The sequence below is a fragment of the Xiphophorus hellerii genome, chromosome 8 (assembly GCF_003331165.1).
Source record: "Xiphophorus hellerii strain 12219 chromosome 8, Xiphophorus_hellerii-4.1, whole genome shotgun sequence".
Lineage (NCBI taxonomy): Eukaryota > Metazoa > Chordata > Actinopteri > Cyprinodontiformes > Poeciliidae > Xiphophorus > Xiphophorus hellerii.
In genome coordinates this window covers 6,349,963-6,374,741 of record NC_045679.1, presented here as the reverse complement: position 1 = coordinate 6,374,741, position 24,779 = coordinate 6,349,963, and the positions used below count along the sequence as shown (strand labels likewise).

At 40.2% G+C, this 24,779-nt stretch overlaps 1 long non-coding RNA gene across 2 annotated transcripts; it reads right to left on the bottom strand.

The window, feature by feature from the left end:
* Window positions 1–1,943: 1,943 nt before the first annotated feature.
* On the bottom strand, window positions 1,944–7,775 carry LOC116724630 (uncharacterized). Of its 2 annotated transcripts, XR_004340183.1 has the most exons (4): window positions 7,296–7,775; window positions 2,517–2,600; window positions 2,091–2,126; window positions 1,944–1,987 (listed from the first exon to the last, which is right to left on the bottom strand). It is a non-coding gene; the product is annotated as an uncharacterized LOC116724630 (long non-coding RNA). The 2 variants fall into 2 exon arrangements; XR_004340182.1 differs by lacking the exon at window positions 7,296–7,775 and having other exon boundaries at window positions 2,517–3,880.
* Window positions 7,776–24,779: the final 17,004 nt, after the last annotated feature.

The following is a 24,779-nucleotide window of genomic DNA, read 5'->3' as shown; positions in this document are numbered from 1 at the left end:
TATTAGAATAGAAATACTGGTGTTCAACTGAGTGTCTGATAACAGATTAATAATCCCATTTTCACTGCCTTACAGTTTTGACTGTTTTGAAAATAAATCACACAACAGAGTGAAAGCAGAGCCGAAAATGTATCATCTATTCACAGGAATGACAATCGCTAATCCCATATTAGCTTAGAGCTAATCCCATATTAGCTTAGAGCTAATCCCATATTAGCTTAGAGCTAATCCTATATTAGCTTAGAGCTAATCCCATATTAGCTTAGAGCTAATCCTATATTAGCTTAGAGCTAATCCCATATTAGCTTAGAGCTAATCCTATATTAGCTTAGAGCTAATCCTATATTAGCTTAGAGCAGAGTTTCTCCTCTATGGCCACCGCCTAGCGTTTAGCTAGGTCCTAGCCAAGCTGCTACTTGACAAGCTATTAGCTGCTATTAGCAAACCAGCCAATCCAGGAGCAAAGTTTCCTTGCCGCTGATTGGCTGACGGAGGGAGGACAGTAGAGCCAGGACAGTTTTGTATTAATGCACGTAAATAAAACTGTTAATATTAGATATTATAAGGGTTTTTAGTGAGAGGTGAATTGTCCCAAACCTGGGTGGTTAAACATTAAAATATTAATTAGTTTAAAAATAGATAAATATCTGCTGCCGCCTTCCCATGTTTGGGCCCTGGGCTAGTGCCGTCCAGACCCATCCTAAAGTTTGACCCAGTTTGTGGTTCTGAAGCAGAAATTGAACATTTCCTGTCATCATGCTGACGCCTGTCTGCAGCAGCTGCAGTTTGAGTCAAACAAACAAACAGACTCTGGATGAATTCAGGAAAACAACATGAATCAAATTCTTACATCAGTTTCACTCTAACATTCAGAATATAGAAAAACAATTAATACATGAGAGCAGCTCACAGCGCCACCTTCAGGCCGAAGGTGTAATTAAAGCCTTTATCAGTAGAAAATATCAGATCAATCTGGTTTTTAGCTGATTTCAGGTCTGGTTCTGTTTGTGTAGCTCTAATATTGGACCGATTCTAACATCAGAACATTCTGGTAGAAAATAAATTCAGTCTGAAGCTGTGAGACTCTAAAATGCTGCAGCAGCGCTAAATAATCTGATCCATCAGTTAAAGAACAAAAACAACTTTCAGTTAAGAATAAACTGGATTTAAATGAAATATTTCAACAGTAGAATTTAAAGCTGAACTAGTAGAAGAGAAACTGAAGCACTGAAGGCAGAGAGACACAGGAAGAGGAGAGACTGGAGACCAGGAGGAGAGCAGGATGGAGGAACGGTGGAGGAGATTCTCTCTGAAATGAATCAAAGGTAATAATTAATTTCTTGTCTCCTGATGAAGGTGGAAGCAGACAGAGAAGCTGCTGACCTCTGACGGAGATCCTGCTGGATGGAGACTCTCCATGACGGCTGATGTTACATTTATAGAGGCCTTCATCAGATTTCTTCACTGAGTTGAGAATCTTGTTGCCAGTAGTTTCATCACCAATGAAGGAGCCATCTTTATAGAAAGCAGCTGGGAGGTTGTGGGTTGGATTCTTTGCTCTGCAGCTCAGAGTGACGTCATCTCCCTCCATCACAGGGAGGACAGGACTCTGCAGGATCACTGATCCACCTCAACACAGAGACAAACTACAGCATTTCATCCATTTCCACACAGCTTCAGCAACACTAACTCCACAGTCTGATCTTACCAGAGACAGAGAGCTGGATGCTGCTGCTGCTGCTGGAGGATCCATTGTTGGACTCACACCAGTACAGACCAGTATCATGTGGATACAGGTAACTGATGCTGCAGGTAGAACCACCTGAACTACCAAATCCATCTCCACATCTCTTCCTGGTTCTTTCGGTTGTGTTTCTCCTCACAGTCCATCCATCAGATCTGTTTCCATTCTCACAGGTCAGAGCCACTGAGTCTCCTTCAAAGAACTGAGATCTTCTGGGACTCACAGTCAGAGCAGCTGCAGAGACTGAAAAGTGATTTTTATTGTTGTTAATAATATTATTGTTATAAGCATCATTTCCCTTCCCAAATGTTTGCTAGAATAATGGAGGTGATAGAAGTGAACCAACCTTCAGTTGTTATGCAGCAAATCAGCAAACAGGAAACTGAGGAGAAATAAACTCATTGGTTACAATTTAACATCTAAAACTACATGAGAATTTTACAGTCAGACATTTGATCTCTATAAATATTCATGACATCACACTGACCTTCATTACATATCAAATATAAAAGTGTGATATTATTCTGACTGCATTTGCATGCTGTTTATGTTTCACGTTGGTTTCTACATCATTATTCTTTATTTTCATATCAAACTGTCATTTTCATTATTTTCAGTGGTTGTGATGTTTGCTAATGGAGGCCAGAGTTACAGCAGAGAAACTTTTTCTCCTGCTTCATCTGATCTGAACTCAGTCGGATGTTTTTATCTTCACCCTTTGACTCCAACAGCAGATGAACTTTTCCTCAGTAAAGTCAGGTTTTGTTCTTACAGAGCAGATATTGTCTCGATGTTTCCATCATGGCGTCACTTTAAGATCCGACCGCTGCTGGTTTCTGTTGGACCCGCCCTTTTCCTGAAAATACAAATGTGTGATTGGTCTTTCATTCTTGCTAGCATGCTAACAATTTCATTTTCTGTACTTAGAACCGCAAAAGAATCCTGTCTGTATTTTACTTTTAAACATTTCCACAGTAATGGATCTGCAGGAACTTTGAAACCACTGCTGCTGCCAGGTTGTGATTGTTGGACAGAAATGTTTTTGTAATGCTGGAAGGAAAAAGTTATGGTCCAGATTTTAGTCACTTTGACCAGGAAACAATGTTTGCAGAGAACCGACTGGAGTCAGAAGAGACGTTCAGTTTGGACAGATCAGGATAACGTCACACAAAGTGTTACAAGAACCGTTTGAGACTGAGCCGATTTCACTTCCCAGAATATGCAACACACACAGTATGAACTGAGCCAGGATGACTGCTCCATCTCAAAATGAAGAAAAGTAATGCCACTGGTTAAAGACACTCCAATAGAGATGGAATCCTATAAAAAGTGACGTATTCAGCAAAAGTTGGGAGATTTTGGGTCTTTGTAAAGATGTGATGTGTTGATTAATGTGAATAAAATCTCCTCCCGTTTTGGCCGTAGAGGTGAGGAATCTGAGTCCTGTGTGTTATTTGTATAAACTGTATGTACTCAGTAAGTTGGTCACTTTTGTTCCTCCATATAATCTGCAGAGAGCCTTTCAGAGGACGGGATGCTCAGGCGGTTGGACATGAAGATGCTGCTGGACATTACAGACATATAGGAGCAAACCAAGAACAGGAAAAGTGACCAAAACCGTCAATGTCTTCATTTCTGGATTTACGACCAGAGAACCAGAAATGGACCAGAGACAGAAATTAGGACAACTGGGTGGAACAATGCTGAGGCCAAACATTGTGATTTGGTGCCAATCAAAGACTTTTACTGTGGAGTGGAGACATTTTCCATGATAATAAAAATGATGTGACCCAACAGAAGAGAAGTAAAAGATAAAACCTTTTCCATACAGAGGGAAAATCCAGGCAACTTTCTGTAGCAGAGGGTCCAAATGGTTCACTGCATCACTTTGTTTTCTCTCTTCACTTGAATGCAACTAACCAAAGACAGAGCTGCATGGAGATAAAGTAGATCTAATTGGATCTATTTGGACCGTGAACTGGTTACAGTGGTGCAGTGGTTACGATCTGGTGCCCATATTGGGCATCAGATTGTGGGGGCTCGTCGGGGATTAGCACGCTGCACATCCATGGGCTACTGCTGATCCAATAATACTGTCTGCCAGGACCTCTTGTGTTATATGTTCCCGGAGCCAGAAGTGACTCAGTGGGCATTACAGAGGCCAGTAACCGGTGAAAAGGGTGTACTAGTCTGCATAGTGCAGCACTGTGGACTCCGAGATCAGCAAGATGTCTTCTGGTGAGAGAAACAACTACTATGGAGCATCAAGAAAAAGTTACACCAGCTAACAGGTAGTGAAGCCCACCTCATCGCAACTTCTCTTGGAGACGTGGAAGGACTGGACTCCAGTCAGCTGACTCAGAATGATGAAGAAAGTTGTGTTGAATATCTGACTACCTACCTGACATGTCCAACAATTTTGGGTCGGTAGGATCAGGGTTTGCCATTATTAAAAAGACTGGAATGTTTCATAGACGGCACTATGATTAATCGTATACATACTACGGTATCCTTTGAAGCAGAAGCAAGCACAAGTGAGCAGGCCATTTCCCCTTTTCAGCCACAAGGTGGCTATGGTGACACAGACATACAGAGATTTCTGGCCCGCTATGACACTATTCAAGCTCAATAAAACCAAGCCTTATCCACTTCCGCGTCTCCAGACCCACAGAGACGGAATCCAACACCACCTTGCGCCAGCCAATCTCGCAACCAGCAGGCAACGTGGGCATCAGTTCCACCAGCTACAGGGGACCCACATCTCCCGACTTGCCAACCCCATCACCAACAGCTGTGCTCACCACAGTATTCTGCTCCTTGTTCAGGGAACATTCCAAGTCACACTGGTGAGAGTATGATAGCCATGAAAGATTTGCCGCTGCTGTTCCGCAGAGAATTCAAAGTGCATGGGGGAATGATTAGTGACACAACATCAGAAATCAGTTACAATGGCATGTGTAAACAGATAGATGAGGGTCTCAGGAAGAATCACACTCCAAATGAGGTGAGGAGTGTTAAGTGTTATTAAGCCAAGTAACTTCAGAGATATGTTAACGATAAAAGACAACCTCACAGTTTCTGAGCTTAAAAGTTTCCTGGAGTCTCACTTAGGTGAGAAAAGTAGCACAGCACTCTTCCAAGATTTAATGTGCGCTAAGCAGTTGGAAAATGAGACCCCTCAGCAGTTTTTGCATAGAATTGGATTGGAAAGATCCTGTTCTCACTCAGACAACCAGACTCAGTCATTAAGTACGATATTTCCACAATTCAGTGCATCTTTCTCAACACTATTTGCCAGGGCATGGGGGAGAAGTATGACAGTGTTCACCGAGACCTCAAGACCCTCCTAGGTGACCCCACTGTCAGTGATGAGGCACTGCTTCGCCGAGTAATAAAGACCACGGCAGAGGAAAGTGAGCGAAAGCGTCGACTTGGCCGGAGTTCTACCGTCAAAGTGAGTCATGCACACACAGAAAACAGTGAGTTGAAAGAGAAAACAAAGGACAATGTGAAAGTAAATCAGATTAATAATCAGATTAATAACACTTTGGGACTTCAAAGTGCCCAAAGACTTTGAAGTCTTTGGGCACTTCAAAGACTAAATGCCCAAGTAGAAGCACTGATTCACTGTGTCACCTGTGCATGTTAATAATTAATGCCAATTCTTCCTAGAATATTATCTTCCATTGAATGATTTCTATGTAATAACAGTCAGTCCTTTGTCTACTTTAGCTATTTTAATTTGTTAATTATATTTCCCATAATTTAAATCCTATATCCTGTTTCACTTAAACTGAACAGAGTGGTGTTGAGGATCGTGGCCCTGTTTTTCTTTAGTCCGCCCGTGTTGCAGCTCTCAGCAGTTGGACACCAAGCCCCCTTTTCCTGTGGTCTCCTCTGTCCTCTCCTCTGCTCTGAGCTGCGTCCTGTGTGTGTGTGTGTGTGTGTGTGTGTGTGTATGTGTGTGGGTGTGCGTGTGTGTGTGTGTGTGTGTGTGTGTGTGTCTGTGCCGCTTCTGGCCTTTTGCCTCGTGTGACGTGGAGGTGGAGGCGTAGAGACTGTGGTGTTTGATTACGACACAGTTTGTACAACAACATTAACATCTTGTCATGACACTTAAACTCAATGTAACAAACACTTTCATCCAAACCCAATGAGTTGAAATATAGAACTGTAAACACTTTCATAACATCTCATGATAATACAATCTTAAAAACAAAATCACTGTCTTCACTTAATACAACATCTTCCACATTCCAAACATATTATGCTCAATGTTTTCCAAAACCATTGGCTAATAATTCCTTTTCATAAGTTAGAAAATAATTTAGATCCATAGTCTGACTCTGTCGACTCAGTACTCCTACAGATTTAAAATGATCAATTGCAGAATCTTAAAGGCATCCTGCCAACCTTCACTATAGTCCGGACTTTTGAGTACTGAGAGGTCAGGCTTGCTGTGGACGACTAAAGGCCTTGAAATTTCGTTTAAAGATTGTAGTTTCATATAAAAATGTTGGTGTGAAATTGATATTCATCAATCCAAGTAATAACTAAACTATACCAGGTCAGAGGGATGTTAGTAAAACACTTATGACAAACAAAACAACATTAAAACAAACACGTAGACAACATAGAAACATCTGATAGATAATCTCGCCGGCACTTATTCTACCTCAAGTACAGCTAATCCTTGTTGTGTTGCCCTGTGTGGTTGTGTGTTAGTGTGTGTGTATATGGTACGTGGGAGGAGGCGTCCTATGTGTGTAACATCATGAACACACTCCTGTCAGAGTGCAAGCGGAAATTCCAATTGCCGGCCGCTCAGAGCTGTTTTACTTTTTTCAATTATCTTCCTCAACCCCAGATGGAGGGAAGGGAGTGTATTACTGTCCATTACTGTGTGTGTGGGTGTGTGTGTGTGTAGCCTGTCCCTTCCTTATTCTCTCCTTTGCTCTGCTTAGTTTAACCTTTAATAGTAGATCATTTGGGCCCACAAACCCGCTATTCGTACAGCAAAGCCAAAGCATTCCCATCATTTTGCATGCATCGCACACAAACTCCAAGCAATCACCAGTTTCACTCAGTCAAGCCGTTCACCTCTAATAATAATAAGAGGTGAACGTGCCATTTTAGCTGCCATTTTAGCTGTTCATTACATGCGTTCACACTCTATCATACACTTCTCATTCAACTTCCATTCATTTTGTCATACTTTGCTCATTCAACTCTTCTTTCACATTCATCCATCCATATATCCTTCGCACAAATATTTATTACACATCTCATCACGCACAGATCAACATCATTCTAGTAGGCCTACTCACACACACTTCATACCTCTCTTCCCCAGGTATTTAGGACATAATTTAAAGTGTCATGGTAATCTAGTTAATTCCCTAATTTATCTTTATCTTATTTATCTTAATTTATCTTATCGCTTACATTACCGACACAGCAGAAAAGAACCTTATCACTTTTTAGCTCTTCAGACTACCACCAGACAAGAATTCTTTCTATAATTTAATAAGTAAAGAGATAAAAATCTTACCTCTTTTTCTGTGTCTGGCCCGGATCCCTGCCTTGCAGCCAGTCTGGAGAGAGACACCTTTTCGTCCCCCTTAAGTCTGAATCGGCTCAATCGGCACGTCGGGTGTCACCATTTATATAGAGGAATTTAAAGGTGCCTAAACTCATAGAATATATTAATAAAGGTTAAATAAGACTCGGAACTCCATCTGCTCATAGTCAAAACGAGAAGAGATTTTAATGCACATCTGCGGAACTAAACATCACATACACATCGTTACAGTAGTCCCAAAATCTCTTGCCTTCTACTTCTGGTATCAGTTTTTTATAGAGTCCAGCTCTACTGGTGTGTATTGGAAAGCCTCGACCAATGGCGTTGCTTTCCTCCATTTACATAGTTCATTTGGCTCCGTCTTACACTGGATGTGTATCGGAAGTTCCTTGGAAACATTCAGACCTATTGACCTCCAACATCTGCTCCATTTCAAAGGTGCAAAACAAGTCAATTCTTATCTATCCAAACAGATAGTTTCCCAAACATTCTTCCCGTCTCACTTCGGCTTCGCACGCAAGGGGAAATCTGGAGCCAGGTCAATTCGACCTTCTATGGCGCCAGATTTCCTTAGTGAAAAACAATCTATAAAGAGTATTTCCGCTCTTACATAATCCCAATCCATTTGACACAATACATTTCTTTTAGGTTGAAACATATCTTAGTGCGAAACCACCAAACTACATAATTTTTAACTATTAATATAATTATATTCCTCTACAACACAAGCTATGGAAAACCTGAAAGCTCATGTTTCATCACATGTTCCAGCACCAGAGCAGAGGAGCTCAAAACCCCAACCAGAGAGAAAACCTCAAAGAGAAAGAAAAAGCTGTCAGAACTGTGTTTCTCAAACCAATCTGAACTGTAACCACTGCTTTGTCTGCAGAGAGGAAGGGCATCGTGCTGTAGGGTGCCTGAAGAAAACTTCGGGAAACTGGAGATGATCAGAGCAGAGGGACCACCTCTGATCGGCAAACCTCAGCAGCCCTGCTCAAAGAAAAGGTCCAAAACCACTACTGGCAGAGAGACATTAGGTGCATGTTCACAAGAAACTGACAAAGGAACACTGCGTGGTTTAGTAGCTCCCTTAGTAGGTCACCAGTCCCTTCTAGATGTATGATGGCAGGTTACCTAGTAACGGTGGTATTAGACACAGGGGTGGGGATAAGTCTTTTAGATCATGCGTGGCTAAATAGATACTTACCCGGACAACAGGTTAGACCCTTAAGTGACCTGATGGATGACAATCTTAATGTGAAAGCAGTCACAGGGGACACAGTACCTTATGATGGGTGGGTGAAGGTTGTAGTCAACCTCGAGGGCAACGACGACCCAGACCTATCTATACGCGTAAACTTCCTTGTGAGCCGCCTTAAGATCGAGAGACCCATAGTAGTCTTTAATGTGATCCACGAGTTCATTAGTGATAATGGGGGGGACTACAAACTTATTGAGCTAATTGGTAGAGCCATGGGGATCGACATGTCCGCTGTAAGCACCCTAGTAAGCTTCATCCAGACCCAAGAGCGTCCCATACATGAGCCAGCTACTGTAAAAGTAGGCTTCAAAGGGGGGATAGTCTATCCTGGTCAGGTAGCTTACATTAAGTGTAGAGTCCCAGAGAGTATTAGCTCCACAGAGTCACTTGTGTTGTTTGAGCCAGAACTAGATGATGTCCACCATGAACAGCTTAGTGTTGGAGCAGGACTTTTACAGATAGAAAAGACAGATAGACTATATATTAAAATATCTGTATCAAACTATTCTAGCCAGAGTGTAACTTTACCCAGTCCAACAGTTTTGGGTTCTATTGAGCCCATTACAAAAATAGTTGAGACTGACAAACCCAAAGACTCTTGTGAAACAGCACCAGTCTCCACCTGTATTGTTGGCTCTGTGTCCAAATCCAGTCAAGGCCAGGAGCTATCCAATACTGCCCACTGGCACCCCCCAGTGGACATTAGTCACCTAACACCAGAACAACAAAAGGAAGTAAAGCAAATGTTATTTGAGGAATCAAATGCTTTTGCCCGAGATGATGGTGACATTGGAAATATACCGAGTTTGAACATGACTATCAACCTGAAAGATGACATCCCGGACTTACTGGCTGAAGGCTGGATAGTTAAGTCAAAATCACCCTTTGCTGCACCTGTAGTATGTGTGAGGAAATGGGATGGCTTTCAGATAAGACTTTGTATTGACTATAGACAGTTGAATCAGAAAACCGTGCCTGACCGCCACCCACTTCCGCTCATCCGAGACCTCCTGGACACTCTAGGCAGCCACAGCTGGTTCAGCATTCTGGACAAAGGGAAAGCTTACCACCAGGGATACATGGCCGAGGGTTCCCGACATATGACTGCCTTCATCTCACCCTGGGGGCTATACGAGTGGGTAAGGATCCCTTTTGGTCTCAGTCATGCCCCTGCTGCCTTCCAACGCAGTATGGAAGAGATGCTGGACACCCTGCATGATGATTGTTGTATCCCATATCTGGATGACATCCTTTGCTATTCTAAGAGTTTCACTGAACATGTTGAGGCGCTGCGCAAAGTCCTCAGAGCTCTACAACAACATGGGGTCAAGCTTCGCTCAACCAAATGTGAACTGTTCAAAGCAAAGGTCAGATATGTGGGTAGGGTGGTTTCAGAAAATGGAGTCCGAATCGATCCAAAGGACTATGAAGCTGTCAAGTCACTCAGTCAGAAGACGCCAACGAATGCGGGTGAATTAAGAAAACTGCTTGGGTTCCTAAGTTATTATCGGGCCTACATTCAAGATTTTTCCAGGATCGCCAAACCTTTGTACAGCCTCCTACAAGTCAAAGGGAGTTCTGAAAACACTCAGACCAAGTCCAGGGAAAGCTGAAATGCTCAGCTGCCCTCAAAGACTCCTTCCAGGATGCGTTATTGGCTCAGAGTACCTTTGACAACCAGACTACAGGAACCAGCCACTCAAACTCATCCAGTCAAAAGCCAGGTTTTCACACCTGTGGACCAAGGGAGGGACTCCCAACTGAACACTGCAGATGAAAATGTTCCAACGGAGCATCTGCATCCAGCTGAAAATGAACTGGTCCAAAACTGTGAAACAGACAATGAACAAAGAGAACAAGAACCGGAAAGAGACACTGAACAGGTTGAACTTGAAATTGAGCAGGAGGAGCAAGTACCAAATCGGGAGGGATTTCTCAGGAGATCTACACGAGCAAGGAGACCTCTTCAGACACTCAGCTACGACACTATGGGCCAGCCTTCTTACCAGCCACAAGGGGTCATAGGTCATGTTGGACTGTGGATTACAAGCTTCACCATTGTGGGCAATGCAACCTGTACAAGGACATTTTATGCTCTTCATCAGACTGTACCTTATGCAACGACAGTTCCTTTTGCAATGCCTTATAATTGTGTATACTGAGATGTGTACATTGAAGGAAATGGTTCTTTGAGTGAGGTTCTTGTGATAATAACCAAGTTGTTAATATTTTGTGAATTGTCATCACTGGCTTTGAAATAGCGGGAGCCACCTTTTAAGTTGGGGAGCATGTGGTGCACCTAAAAAAAAATGCCACCACAGTATTTAGTCTTTTCATAATTTTGAAATATTTTCAGGTACAAATTATTATATTTTCTAAAAAAAATCTATATTAATTAACAAATTAATAACCTTTGTTTTGGGGGGCGTTGCGTCCAGGTTGGTTTTGGCATGGACTTCCGGTTTGCCCCAAACGCAATCTGGATGCTAACAGCAGCGTTATGATCGGCATTGCTGACTCCTGTGTATTTGTCCTCCAGGTCATTATACGGTAATAAAAACACCAAAAGTACCTTGTAAAGATGTTTACATATTAGTTAACCAGAATATATCGCTGAGTCACGGTTTTGTGCACCGTTTTGTCAGTTTTATCAGGCGAGCCGTTATATCCTAACGTCTCCATGTTTAAGAAGTTTTGTTTTGCTTTGTTTGAATAATATTCAGTTAAAATTTAGTAAAGCTTTGTGACAGTTAATTGTGAGTGATGTGTGAGATTCATTGTTGCCTGAGAAGACCAAGTTTATAAGACAGTGGCAATGTAAAACATTAATATTGTGTAATATAAAAGGTTTGTTTGTTAACAAATAAAACAAACACAACCTGGATGCTAACAGCAGCTTTACGATCGTCATTGCTGACTCCTGTTTATTTGTCCTCCAGATTGTGGCATCACTGCTGCAGCAGGACCTGTAGCACCACCTTCAGGTGGCGCTAGGCTGCCTAAGAAGAGGTAGGACATTTTCTTTTCTTTTGGTTACGCTCGAGTTTTATGAAATATATAAAATAATTGTAAGTACATGCAGCTGTGAATGTTTAGTTTTAATACATACAGAGGAGTTTTCTTTTTGAGAAGTTAAAAACATTTTTCTTAAATGTTAGAGCAGATATTGTTATCAGGGTTTCTCCATGTATTTGTCTGCTGGGGGAAATCCGACTCCTGAATGGAAGAGCTGCATGTTAAAGGCATTTTTATTTCTATTTCTGCAGGCCTCTGCCAGCAACCTGCATTAAAGAACAACCAGCAACTCCTGTGGTCTGACTCCCTTCTTCATCTGAACACAACGCAGAAGAGATCAAGGTTAACCGGCTGTATAAGACCAAGTGATCAGTAAAGAACACTAATAGTATACACCGGTTACACTAAACAGAAAACTATCCAACCTGGAAATATTCAGACAGTGAAGAACTAAAAACCAGCTTCTATTTCACAGTTTCAGCTCCAAACTTTACAATTAAAAACAAAGAACAGAAACTCTGTCAACACACTCACCTCCCAATCAGAACAATCTGCACCACAATAACAGTAATGACTTAGACTTAGACTGACTTTATTGTCATTTTGCATGCACAGGGTGTAAACAGAATGAAATTTCGTTGCATACGGCTCAGAACAATGTTTTGAGCTTCCAATGTTGTGAGGTTATTCCAGAATAAAATAAAATACAGTATAAAATATGAATATAAAATATAAAGTGCAGGACTGACAGTAAAATGGAAGTTATTTAGCTCTGTACATGTGCAAGGTATAAAGTGGAGACCAGTTTTTGAGTGCAGTCCAGTTAAGAGTTCAGCAGTCTGATGGCAAGTGGGAAAAAGCTGTTTCGGAACCTGGTGGACCTGCACTGGACGCTGCAGAACCTCTTTCCAGAGGGCAGCAGGGAGAACAGTCCATGGTGGGGGTGTGAGGGGTCACTGACGATGTTTCGGCCTCAGGACACGCAGCGCTGGGATGAAATGTCCTGAATGGAGGGAAGGGGGGCCCCGATGATCCTCTCTGCTGTCCGCACCACTCTCCTCACGTTCTTCCAGTCGGAGGCGCTGCAGCCTCCACACCACACAGAGAGGCAGCTGGTCAGAATGCTCTCTATGGTGCTTCTGTAGAACGTCTTGAGGATGGAACCCAGAATGTAACGTTCACTGGAAAAATACAACAACTTCAAGAAAATCCACAACAATCAAAGTTTCAAACTGGCAGGAGAAACTGTAAACAACATGACCTTTGACCTGATTCAGCCCATCGGCGTCACCAACTCCAGCAAACTGACCCACTGAGGCCAAACAAAACTCTGACCCGTCAAATAAAAACGATTCATCAGCCGTGGAAAGAAACAGAAACAGGATCTACTTACAAGCAGAACCAAAAGGAAATCCAGGAAAGCTGAGGAAAATTTCTCCCAGTCCGTAAACAATCTGGAGAAAAATGGGAAAAAACTTATGGCAAGACATTTTAGCATTTATTATCCAGACTGAACACCACAAATATGTGAAGAGTTTAATTATTTTAAATGTTATTGTTCATATAAATATGACGTTATTTTTTCCTTTCAGGTTTTTTGTGTTTCCACAAATAATTTTTTTATGTAATGAATAATTTTATTTAACTGAACCTGAGATCTCATGAGGAGAAACTCATTGGTCAAATGAAATCAAAATACTATTCCAGATATCGCTAGTTTAGTTTTGGACAAAAATAAGATTGTTGTTGTCAGGTTTAAACACCTATTGAGAGATTAAACAAACACAAGAAAGACAAGAGAGTTAGATTCTTTTGTCCTCGCCAGGAGAACAGCCAGAGATGTTTTCAGTCACACATCTCTTCCGTTCTGAAAACATGTGTGTCCGTTCTCCCTTTTTATTGCTGTTAGGATCCCTGTTACAGAGAGCGTCTCACAGGGAAACACTTCAGTCACATGATTGCAACGCAAATGCTAGTCACTAACAAAACACATGGTATCTACACACTAGATTATTCTGTTCCAGACACAGGATAACACAGAGCAAGTTGTACGTCTTCACAGCGATGGTTTTATATCTAACAGGTCAAGGATGCAGAGGTTTCTGCTGAGCGATAATTGAAAACAGTTTCTCTGCTCTTCCTCAGAGGCCTTCTGAGAAAGGAATCAAAGTAATTCAACAACACAGAAACTTTCTTTATGCTAAGATGAAACAAATAAAGGCATATAAGACAAGAACATTATAAAGGCACATAAAACAACAAATATTTGATAATAATATATATAATTTACCTAACAGTTATAATATCCATTCACAGTTTAAACATATAAAAATACATTAATTACAATTAATAAGGTACATTCAGGAAACACCTAATTTTTCTGGGATATCTAGTGATATTTCATAGCGACGCCATTTTAACATAAAATATGTTCAGAGACTAATTATATTTGCAAATAATATAATTGTTTCTCATCAAAATAACATTAGCAGTGAAATTTAAATTGCAGCTCATCAAATTGACTTTCTGATGATTAATAATGTTATTTTTCACCAGATTCCAGAAAAGTTCTCTAAGAAATTTTAATCACTTCCATTTTACAAAGTGAAATCTTACAAACTTATATTAATAAATAAATTTTCATGGTCAAATACTGAGCATGCTTTTTGTATGAGTCAAAGATCCTCAGAACAACCGGAGGGCGTCAACCAGAAAAGGGAAAATCTGGTTCTGGTTCTGATTGTTTAAGAACTGAAGCTTTCCACAGGCTTTCTTTAAAAGATAAAAATAAGAGAAATGGTAACTTGTGATCATTTAAAAACAGTTCTCATTTGCTGTTTTTAGCTAGAAAAGTGTAGATAAAGCATTTTCTGCTGCATAGTGAAACGTTGGTCAGCTGTAGATCCACATGTTAGAAATTAAAACCGTTTCCATCTTCACTGGTTTAAAACATCGGATAATATTTTTATTCTTCATTCTGCTGATGCTCCTCTTCATCTGAACACTCAGGTTTGGATCAGAGGAAAATTTACATTTAAAATCCCTGAAATGTTCATTTTATGTAGAAAGAAAGCAGCTCTGGATGTTCTGGAACAATTTGATTTATAAACATCTGGAATAGATATCAAATATTAAATATTAAAATGCGACCTGAGACTTTTATGAATTTTCAGAAATTTCAAATGTATTTTTTACTAGTGCAATTGCAGCTATAAGTATCCTAAGATATAATATTAATTGATATTTTTGTTTAAAGTTTGAATAGTAAGAAAATTATTTTGATTAGTTGAATTTATGTTATTGTTATCTTAACTAGGATTAACAGATAGGAGCGGCTTTTGATTAAATGTTGAACTGGCTTGCCATATAATTTTGAACAGCTGTTTAATATTTAAAAATTATGTAATCAGACAGACAATAATACAAATTCTGCCGTTTGAAACACTGAAATAAATCATTCAAACTAAAATCACTAACAGACTAAAAAACACTTTTATTATTCAGATCATCTGAACATCCAAAATATGAAACTAATACTTTCAATAACTGATGAATGTTTGTTAGAACAGTGTGAAATATTTGTTTGTTGTGACTTTAATTGGTCTCCAGATTTCCAACCAGACAGAAAATAACATAAAAACAACAAAGCTGGTGTGTAAACAGGAGGTCTCACTTTGGAGTATTGTTGGTTAAAACATGTTTGTTCCTCATTCAGTGAAGTTTCTCACAGTGGTAAAGGAAAACAAAATGTGACTCAAGAAGCTTCATAAAGTTATTACTCAAGTAAAAGTGAAAGTTCAGTAAAACTAGTCCTAGAATTTGCTCTGTGGCAGCTGAAGGAGCAACAGCTTGTCCTGCTCTCTCCCGTCTTTACTGATAACTTCGCCTGAGCTACTTTTAAAGTGACAGTTTTTATAGTTATATTCACATTTTCAACATCATAACTGGATTACTACAAACCTAAAGACTGGGGGATTTTCTTACTTTTATTTTTACCTTATTTTTCTTCATCTCCAAGTTGAACCAGGACAAAATGCCTCCGGCCGACCCCAAGGACATTAGCAGTATTATACAACGACTTCAGTCTATAGAAATGAAGATCAAACAGCTGGAGGTGAACTTTGAAATCAACGCTAACTGTGGAAATCAGACAACTCTTCCTCAAATCAACGGAGAGGCCGTACGCCTCGCATCAAGCAGCTCACCCTGGAACGCTCTGGGTGCCAAGCCGAAGCAAACGTCTCACACCGCAGATCCGATGAGGTGACTGACAGGAAGAACCCCTCACCTGGACGAATCAGCGTGGCCGGCTCTGAGCCGAAACCCACCTTCAACCTCAACACCTGCTCCACCAAAGAAAAACAAACAAGCAGCTGCAACCAAAACGGTTCCACCGACCCCGCTCCCAAGGACAGAGCGACCAGCCCGGGCCTCAAAACATTCTGACTCTGTGGGAATCCCACTGAAAAACTGATTTTCTGCATTTCAGCCTGAGCCTCTGAGTGAAACCTCGCTTTCAAACATCAACAATGAGGCGAGTCTAACACATCCACCCCCCAAAGCTCCAAAGGACAAAGCGGCTACCAGGAAAATGAAAGGTATGCCAAAAGTGCTTATTGTTGGAGATGAGGCAGTAAATGGAATCAGTCACGTTTGCAATCCCAAGAAAACGAGAGTGATTTCTTTTCCTGGTGACACTGTATCTGATTTAACTCGTAAAGTTCTTTCGCTAACCACTGATCAGCCAGATATTGAGTCCTTAGTTGTGCATGTTGGAGCCAACGATGTGGCAAAGCAGAAATCTGAGATTCTGAAAAAGGACTTTAATATTCTACTGAACACTATGGGAAAGTTAAAAATGAAGTTATTTCTCAGTGGTCCAATTCCATCACCTCAATGGGGAGACGAAAAACACTCCAGGCTGGACATGATAAACAAATGGCTGATTAAAAGCTGCTCTGCCAGCTCAGTGACCTTCATCCATAACCTCTGGATCTATTGGCAGCGCTTTCACCTTTTTGGAAGAGGCGGACGCAATCTTAATAAACATGGGATAAAGCTGCTCTGCAAATCTTTTTCATTTTATCAACAAGGACAGCAACGTGATCATCGCTTCAGAACAACAGGCTCAAGGATTTCTGACTAGGAAGGAACCGTCGGCTTATCAGGCAAAAACAGCTGATATAACATCGACTGGAGACGGAGCGACTAGTTCCCTTCCTCCTTCTCCTCCCTCTCTGCTCACCCACTTATTCACAGGATTCACAAGATACACATGGAGAAATGTCTTCTGGACCGGAGTTTCTTAAATTTACAGAGGGAATGAATCAACAGGTTGTACTGGGGACGTCTCTCCTTAGCGCTCACGTAGCAGACCTCACTTCATTTAAGCCACCTGACTCTAACGTCCCAGAGGATCCATCACTCTGCGTTTCTGAGGTCTGAGGCCGGGGTCCAGACTTTATCTTTACACCCTTCTTGCTCCAGAATGTGTCTGGCCCCTCGGCACTGCAGAACAGGACATTACCTGTCCGGATCACAAGAAAATCTACAACAAACAGAAACATAAAATACAGGGGACCTAATTCAAACATCAGACTGAAGAACTCTTGGCCTCCAAGTCACTTAAACTCTTTTAAATCCCAGATCTCTCTGTGCTAAGGCTCTATTAATTAATGATTTCATCACTGAGCATAATATTGATGTTATGTTTCTGACAGAAACATGGTTGAATGATAATAATGAATCGATCGTACTAATTGAATCTGCGCCTCCTAACTACAATTTCTTCAGTGAGAATAGAAAACACAAAAAGGAGGAGGCGTGGCTTCAATATTTAAGAATACCATAAATTGTAGTAAAATCTCTTTGGGTCACTTCACCTCTTTTGAGTATCTTGGAATTGAGGTTAAAGGCCACAAACGAACTTTGACTGTAACTTTATACAAAACTCCAACTTTTGTGGAAAATTTCTTTACTGACTTGAATGAACTTCTATCTCTTATATGTATTGATTATGATTGTTTAATAATTGTCGGTGATTTCAACATTCATGTTGACAACCCCCAAGACAGAGGGGCAAAAAAGCTCGCTAATATTTTAGAGACTTTTGGTTTAACACAACATGTCAAACAAGCAACACACACTCAAGGACACACACTGGGCCTGGTTATCAGTAAGGGTGTGAATATTTCCAATGTCTCTGTAACTGCGCATTCAATTCATGCGTTCATCTTCAGTCGTATTGATTATTGCAACAGCGTCTTCACAGGTCTGTCCAACAAATCAATCAAACAGCTGCAGCTGATCCAGAATGCTGCTGCTGGCGTTCTGACTAAAACCAGGAAGATAGAGCACATAACACCAGTTTTAAAGTCCCTCCACTGGCTCCCTGTAGCTCAAAGAATAGACTTTAAAATCCTGTTGTTAGTTTATAAATCACTGAACGGCTTAGCACCACAATACATTAAAGATCTGCTGCTGTTGTATCAACCTTCCAGACCTCTCAGGTTCTGGTTCTGGTTCTGCTCTGCATCCCCAGAACCAGAACCAAATGAGGAGAAGCAGCTTTCAGCATCTATGCACCACAAATCTGGAACAAACTTCCAGAAAACTGTAAAACAGCTGAAACACTGACTTCTTTTAAATCTAGACTAAAAACCCACCTGTTTAGGATTGTATCTGAAATGTAATCAATTACAAATTTATTGATGGAACTTGACTTAATGCTGTGTTTTGATTATTGATTCTATGTTGCTTTGTGTTTCTGTGTTTGTAATGATGTAAAGCACTTTGAAATGTCTTGCTGCTGAAATGTGCTATACAAATAAAATTTGATTTGATTTAGCATTTATCATCTTGTCGGGGCCATTTTTCCGTTACATATTACATTGTGAGGACTCACTGCTGCCTATGGGGTCTAAAGTCTGGGCCCCAGCAGCAGTGCTGGTTTTGGGTTAGAGTTTAGGTTTAGGACTAAGATGGGAATTGAGTTTAGGTTAGGTTTAAGGTAGCTTAGGATTAGGCTGTAGAATGACTGGAAATCAATGAAAGTCCCTTGAAAGCTAGAGAAACATAACATTTGTGTGTGATCTCGTATTTGATAGATTTTCAGGACTATTTTCCAAACACATGTTTTGTTGTGGGTACTGCTCCTTGTGAGGACCAAAGCCTGGTTACAATGAGGAGCAGTGCTGGTTTTGGGTGAGGCATTATGTTTAGTCAGTCAGCAGGTGTAACATAGTTAATATTGTATAGAATTTCACTTGTCATTACTTCCAAGTTTCGGTTCATGTGTAATGGGTGAAACAGCGCCCCCTCCTGGTGGTTGGCGGTTCACTGAGTCTAACACTGGTAAAATGTTATGTTACCTTGATGCTAACATGAAATGCTATTCCTTGTAAGGTGCTGTACCCGCTGTGATGAACCTGATCAGTCCATATTCTGTTCCGTACAGAGAAACATCATTTCATCTCATCCTGTCTCCTGGCCCTTATTCACACAACGCAGAACTGATTGGAACTGAAATAGTACCTCCAGGTACTGCAGCCTCTTGGCACCATCTAGTAGATGGAGAGGGAAGCAGCAGATAAACAGAAAATCCCCACAAAGAGCCAAAACCCCAGCTCCCCTCACTGGGTTAGCTACCTGCTATTTAGATTCTAATTTATTTACCTGAATCCACAGTTAATGGGTTTTCTGTTTTACCTGACTGTCTGCACTAAGTTGGAGCTGCAGGGCTCTAGGTGCTCTGCTGTCCGGTCTTGCCTTGTTTGGTTGGGCTGGTTTCACTTGGATCTGCTGCTGATTGGGCAGTTTGTTGAGTGGGCAAGGCACGACTCCTCTGACCCTGTTGAAAAAACTGGACAAGGACAGTTTGTTCCATCTGTTGAAGTGTTTGTGGTTTTTTTACATGTAGTATTTTTGTTTTGTATTTGCCTCCTGAACGGTTAGAGACCTTTTTTATGTACTTTTAAGTCGTTTATGGTATTAATTGTTTTCCTTTTTTATGTAATTTGGACTTTGAGTAAGTAATAAAATCTAACCATCTATCACTAAAATTACTAATGTGTTTTCTTTCTTTTGGTTTGATTTACTAATTTGCTAATTAATCTAATTTTTTTTCAATCAAATTGAAATTATTTTGTGGAATAATTGAAATTGTCGTCACTACTTTCCTTTTTTCTTCTCAGGGACCGAGTTATGTAGGCCTGAAGCCACGTTTTTTTAAAATAGAAATGTTTTAAGGAAGTTAATAAAAGATTGTGTAGAATTCAGTTTGTATTCTGATGCATTTATGTAACTTGTTAAAAGAATCCCCCCTACTGGCCACATATACATTTAGTGAAGTCTGTGATAGGAAGCTCAGGTTAATTGACCAAGCTTAAAATCAATCACTGATTATTGCACTGCAGGAAAAGTGGCGTTTTTGACTCTGTACACTGACGCGAACGCAGCTATGGACAGTAACCGACAGATGGCAGCACAGCACATTGTCACTCGCGGGAGTCAAAAACTGTCGATTGCGGAATCCCATGAGCGAGGGTTGGAGGCGTTAATGACTCTACTTAGCATGCGAATAGCCTAGCTATTCAACGTCTCTCCTGTAGTGTAGACCTGAGGTCACTGAGCTCCTGGATGGGGGAACTTGGGGTCTCCAGGTCACCACAGTCCATCCTGACACCCCCTCATAGGTGCCACCCTCCCAGAATGCCACCTCCTCTCTGCCTTCAGCTGTTAACACAGAACAGACCATCATTATGAGCTGCAGGCATCTTTGTTGTCATTATCAAAGTACCATAAAGTTTTGTGGCAACTTCCAGCTTAGACTGCACACACAAAACATTAAAAACTCCAAAAAAACATCCTATTAATGCATTCTTACAGAACATAAAACAACTTAATGAAAAAAAAAAGAAAACACTCAGAAACAGAAAAAAAAATTAAAAGCACTTGGTATTTTATAAATACCCTCGGAAGAAAAATATCGGGGTGATTTCATTGATAGATGTGCAAGTTTTTATTATTTCCAAAGGGACCAATAGGTATTATTAAAATGAACAATTAAAAAATGTGCGATGCAAAGAGTATGACAACCTTTTTCCTCTGAGCCACTGCCTACTGGTCAGTCAGAGCAAACAGCGGCAAAGTGCGTGGCTCCATCTGTACTTATGCAGGTGGAGTGCATAGACAAAGCACAGCGGACTGCTGTTCTTAGTGTAAAGGTAGCTTTATGGACAAACTGGAAAATAAATTTACTGCCATTCTGCTCACAACAAACCATCATGAACATGGCTGGCAGATTTATTTCTATGTATGACTTAGGAGCTAAATCCTGTCAGAGAGACCTAATGGACACCCTTCTGTCAAATTTTAATCGGAGTTTGATGGATGAGTGATTAATGACCCATGACTAATTGATATTAATTTCCGGTCACATGATGCCCCTCCCCCCATCCGGTCACATGACACCCCTCCCCCCATCCGGTCACATGATACCCCTCCCCCCATCCGGTCACATGATGCCCCTCCCCCCATCCGGTCATATGACCCCCAGGATGTCTCATGACCTCAGCGTGCTTAGCACGTGTTACATTATATTCCCGCTAATTTCAATTCATCCAATAGAAACAGAGACAGGCTCCGAGTTTTATGAGTAATACAATTAAAGTATAAAAAACAATAAGTGATAAATAATCAAGAATAATATACGATATAATATATTTAAATAGAATGTTGTAATTAACTCCGGTTTTGCTCACCAAGCCGTACGTGTTTGTGCGTGTGTCCAGGCAGAATACTGTACAGAGATGTCCCTCAGGATGTCTCAATGCCATACAATGTTTAAGGGGAACTCCTTCTGACCTCTATGAGTTTGAATTAGCCGATAGAAGCAGAGACAAGGGGTTCGGTGTTAGAAAATCATTAGTAACATACAATATATGATATTGAAATAGAATGTTGTAATTAACTCCGGTTTTGCTCACCAAGCCGTTCGTGTTTGTGTCCAGGCAGAATACTGTACAGAGATGTCCCTCAGGATGTCTCAATGCCATACAGTGTTTAAGGGGAACTCCTTCTGACCTCTATGAGTTTGAATTAGCCGATAGAAGCAGAGACAAGAGGGTTCGATGTTAGAAAATCATTAGTAACATACAATATATTATATTGAAATAGAATGTTGTAATTAACTCCGGTTTTGCTCACCAAGCCGTTCATGTTTGTGCGTGTATCCGGGGAGAATACTGGGCATACATGTCCCTCAGGATGTCTCAACGCCATACAGTGTTTAAGGGGAACTCTGCGTGACACGTGTGGCTATGTATATTCCGATCATCTCAATAGGGTCTCTATCGGGGGTTGATTGATATGATGTTAACGCCAGCACAGGATTCATTCTCGTGACTTTAGGGAGGGTGGGGGTGGGAGGCCCCATGACAGTGCTGTTCACCAAGCCATTCGTGTGTGTGTGTGTGTGTGTGCGTGTGTGTGTGTGTGTGTGTGTATAAAGACATATAGAAACAAAAGTCCCTAAAGAAAACCTACAGTTTAACTATTTTACTGCATTATTTATGGTAGCACAATTAGCCGGTGTTGACTATGAGTTTGTGATTTCCTTCATCACTTCAATTTTAAACTCTAATAGATTTTCTTTTTCTGTAACACTTGCTAGTGTGATACATTTCAGTAAATGTTCCTCATTTGTACACGTACTTCTTAAGAATATGTGACAGACAGTAAACAGGCCTACTCAAATTTAACTTTTATCTTTCCGCAGTTAAAGAATTTGTTCAGACTTTTCCAGAATTTGGCCCGGTATCATTGTGAATGATTTTGTTCTGATTTTTTTCTTGCTGTTGAATCAACGCTGATCTTCCCACTGCTTCATGCTTTCTCCAAAATAGTAAATCTTGGTTTAAATACATTTAAACTCATAGATTTTTTTTCTGTAACACTTGCTAGTGTGAAACATGTTAGTAAATGTTCCTCATTTGTACACGTACTTCTGAACAATATCTGACAGGGACTAAACAGGCCTCGGTGAGGTTGCTCATATGTGTCTTTCAGCTTTCCCTCCACCCATTATCTTACACACTTTAGTGTGTTCACTAACAAAATATAACACACCTCTAATTTTTTTAATTTTTCATTATTAAAACTTTTAAATGATCAATGTGAACCATCAGTCTGTATTAAAATAGTTAATATAATTCATATTATTTATTTAGATTTGATGTTTTAATGCGTGCCCTTGGATTTATATTGATTTATTCAATGTGTAAATATTTATCAAACTGAATAGCCATTCAGTTTCATATAGTTTTTTTCTTTTGGTGTTTGTTGCACAAATTCAAATATATGCTGGCTATCAACCAACAATTAAATCAGTGAATTTGTGTTTTTTCTTAAATACTCCCTCTCACCGAGACTTACTTACATCTTCTGACAGCTAGCCCCACTTATAATAACATTGACTAAGTTTGTTATTGGTACACTTTACCTAAAAATAAAAATTAAACATACTCACTACACAACCATGCTCCAAGAGTTGCTCACAAAATGGTGAATTGTTTTGTTACCTTAAAAATGATCTGCAGCTTTTGTTCCTTGATGCTGTCTGTTCACTAACAGACAGTAAACCTCTTGTGATCGATAAGCTTATAAATGATCAATGTGAAGCATCAGTATGCGCTAAAGAAGATCATATCAGTCAGATTAAGTAAAATATCATTATACTCAAAGCAATCAAAATTATATTTCTCTGAAAGGTCTTTTTTTTCAGGGAGTTTAGACTGTATGAAAGGAATCAGTGAAATATACTATGAAATATTTAATCTGCTGCATCCCCATAATAAAACTTCAATTGTGAATTGAATGATTACATTGCATCTAGATACAAAAGAATCAACCGATAATTAGTAATCATACTGACTAACAAGATCTGAACAAACAAGAAACTTGACTACCTCAAGGGATTTCTCACATTGGAGAACGAACCGTCTGACTTTCTTTAGCCACTAAATTTAACCTTACCAAAGTTTTGCCTTGGAGCAAACAGGTACTGAGTTTGAAGCGGATCAGACGCCTTCAGCCATTTGCTAAAGCTAGACTCCGGCCTTCCTCACTGTAAAATAAAACATTAGACTTAAACAAAAAGTTCAAGCGAACATCACTTAATTATCATCGACTTGTTGTTTGTACTCATCTTAAGCAAGTGGCAGGAACATTTGGCTAAAAGAAAAAAAAAGCTTTATAAGTTAATCTATTTAAGTTCAGTCCATGTAACAAGTAAAATCAAATAAAAAGTGAACTATAGGAAAGTAATGAGGATTTAGGGTGGTAAAAGTTGAACATTTTAACATGCCCAGACACTACACCATTTCTGCTCAAGCAAACCAAAAGGTTTTGAACAGAACAACCATGTCAAATAATGAGACCGTGAATCTTTAATCTATGTAGCAAATATATTGCTGCTGCTGCTGTAAGCAGAAAATAAAATACGTTTTACGGAGAATAATATTTTGGATGAGTTTAAGAATATTGTTTGCCAAAATCACACGGTGTAACTACACTTGTCTTTTATATGTAGCAGTAATTGAATCTTTTGAGGCAATTGGTTTGCATAAATTAAAGTAAATACAACCTATTTTCCTGCTCCACATACTTAGTTAGCAATTTGCCAGTTAGCTTCCCAGTCTGAACCTCTGGGCAATGTCTTGATTCAGTCAAATTTTCTATCTTGTATCTCCTGAACTCTGATGTTTTGCTTGCTGGTCTTCATCGTGCTCTGAATGGAGTATCGGGTTTCTCTTACTTTAACCCGCCCAACTTGCACCTGATTGGCATGTTAGCCTTTTGATTCCCTCCCAGCGAGGCGGTGCTTCACAAAGCAAACTGTTTGTCAAACTGTTGATCTGCCTGATGGCTGTTTTAGAAGATATGGTGACTGAGGTTTAGACAGTACTAGCCAGCTCAAGCAGCTTGTTTTTATTAGATGGCTGTCCTAAAAGTACATCTCTTTAAAATATGAATAAATACGTACAATTCCATAATTATTCGATCCAACGGTTATAGAAGTTTTGTAATAATGCAATTCAGGTATTTTACATTTTCTGGACTAAAGGAGGATTTCAGTTCAACACCTGTGGTTTCTTAATGTAAGTGTTTCTGCTACTGGA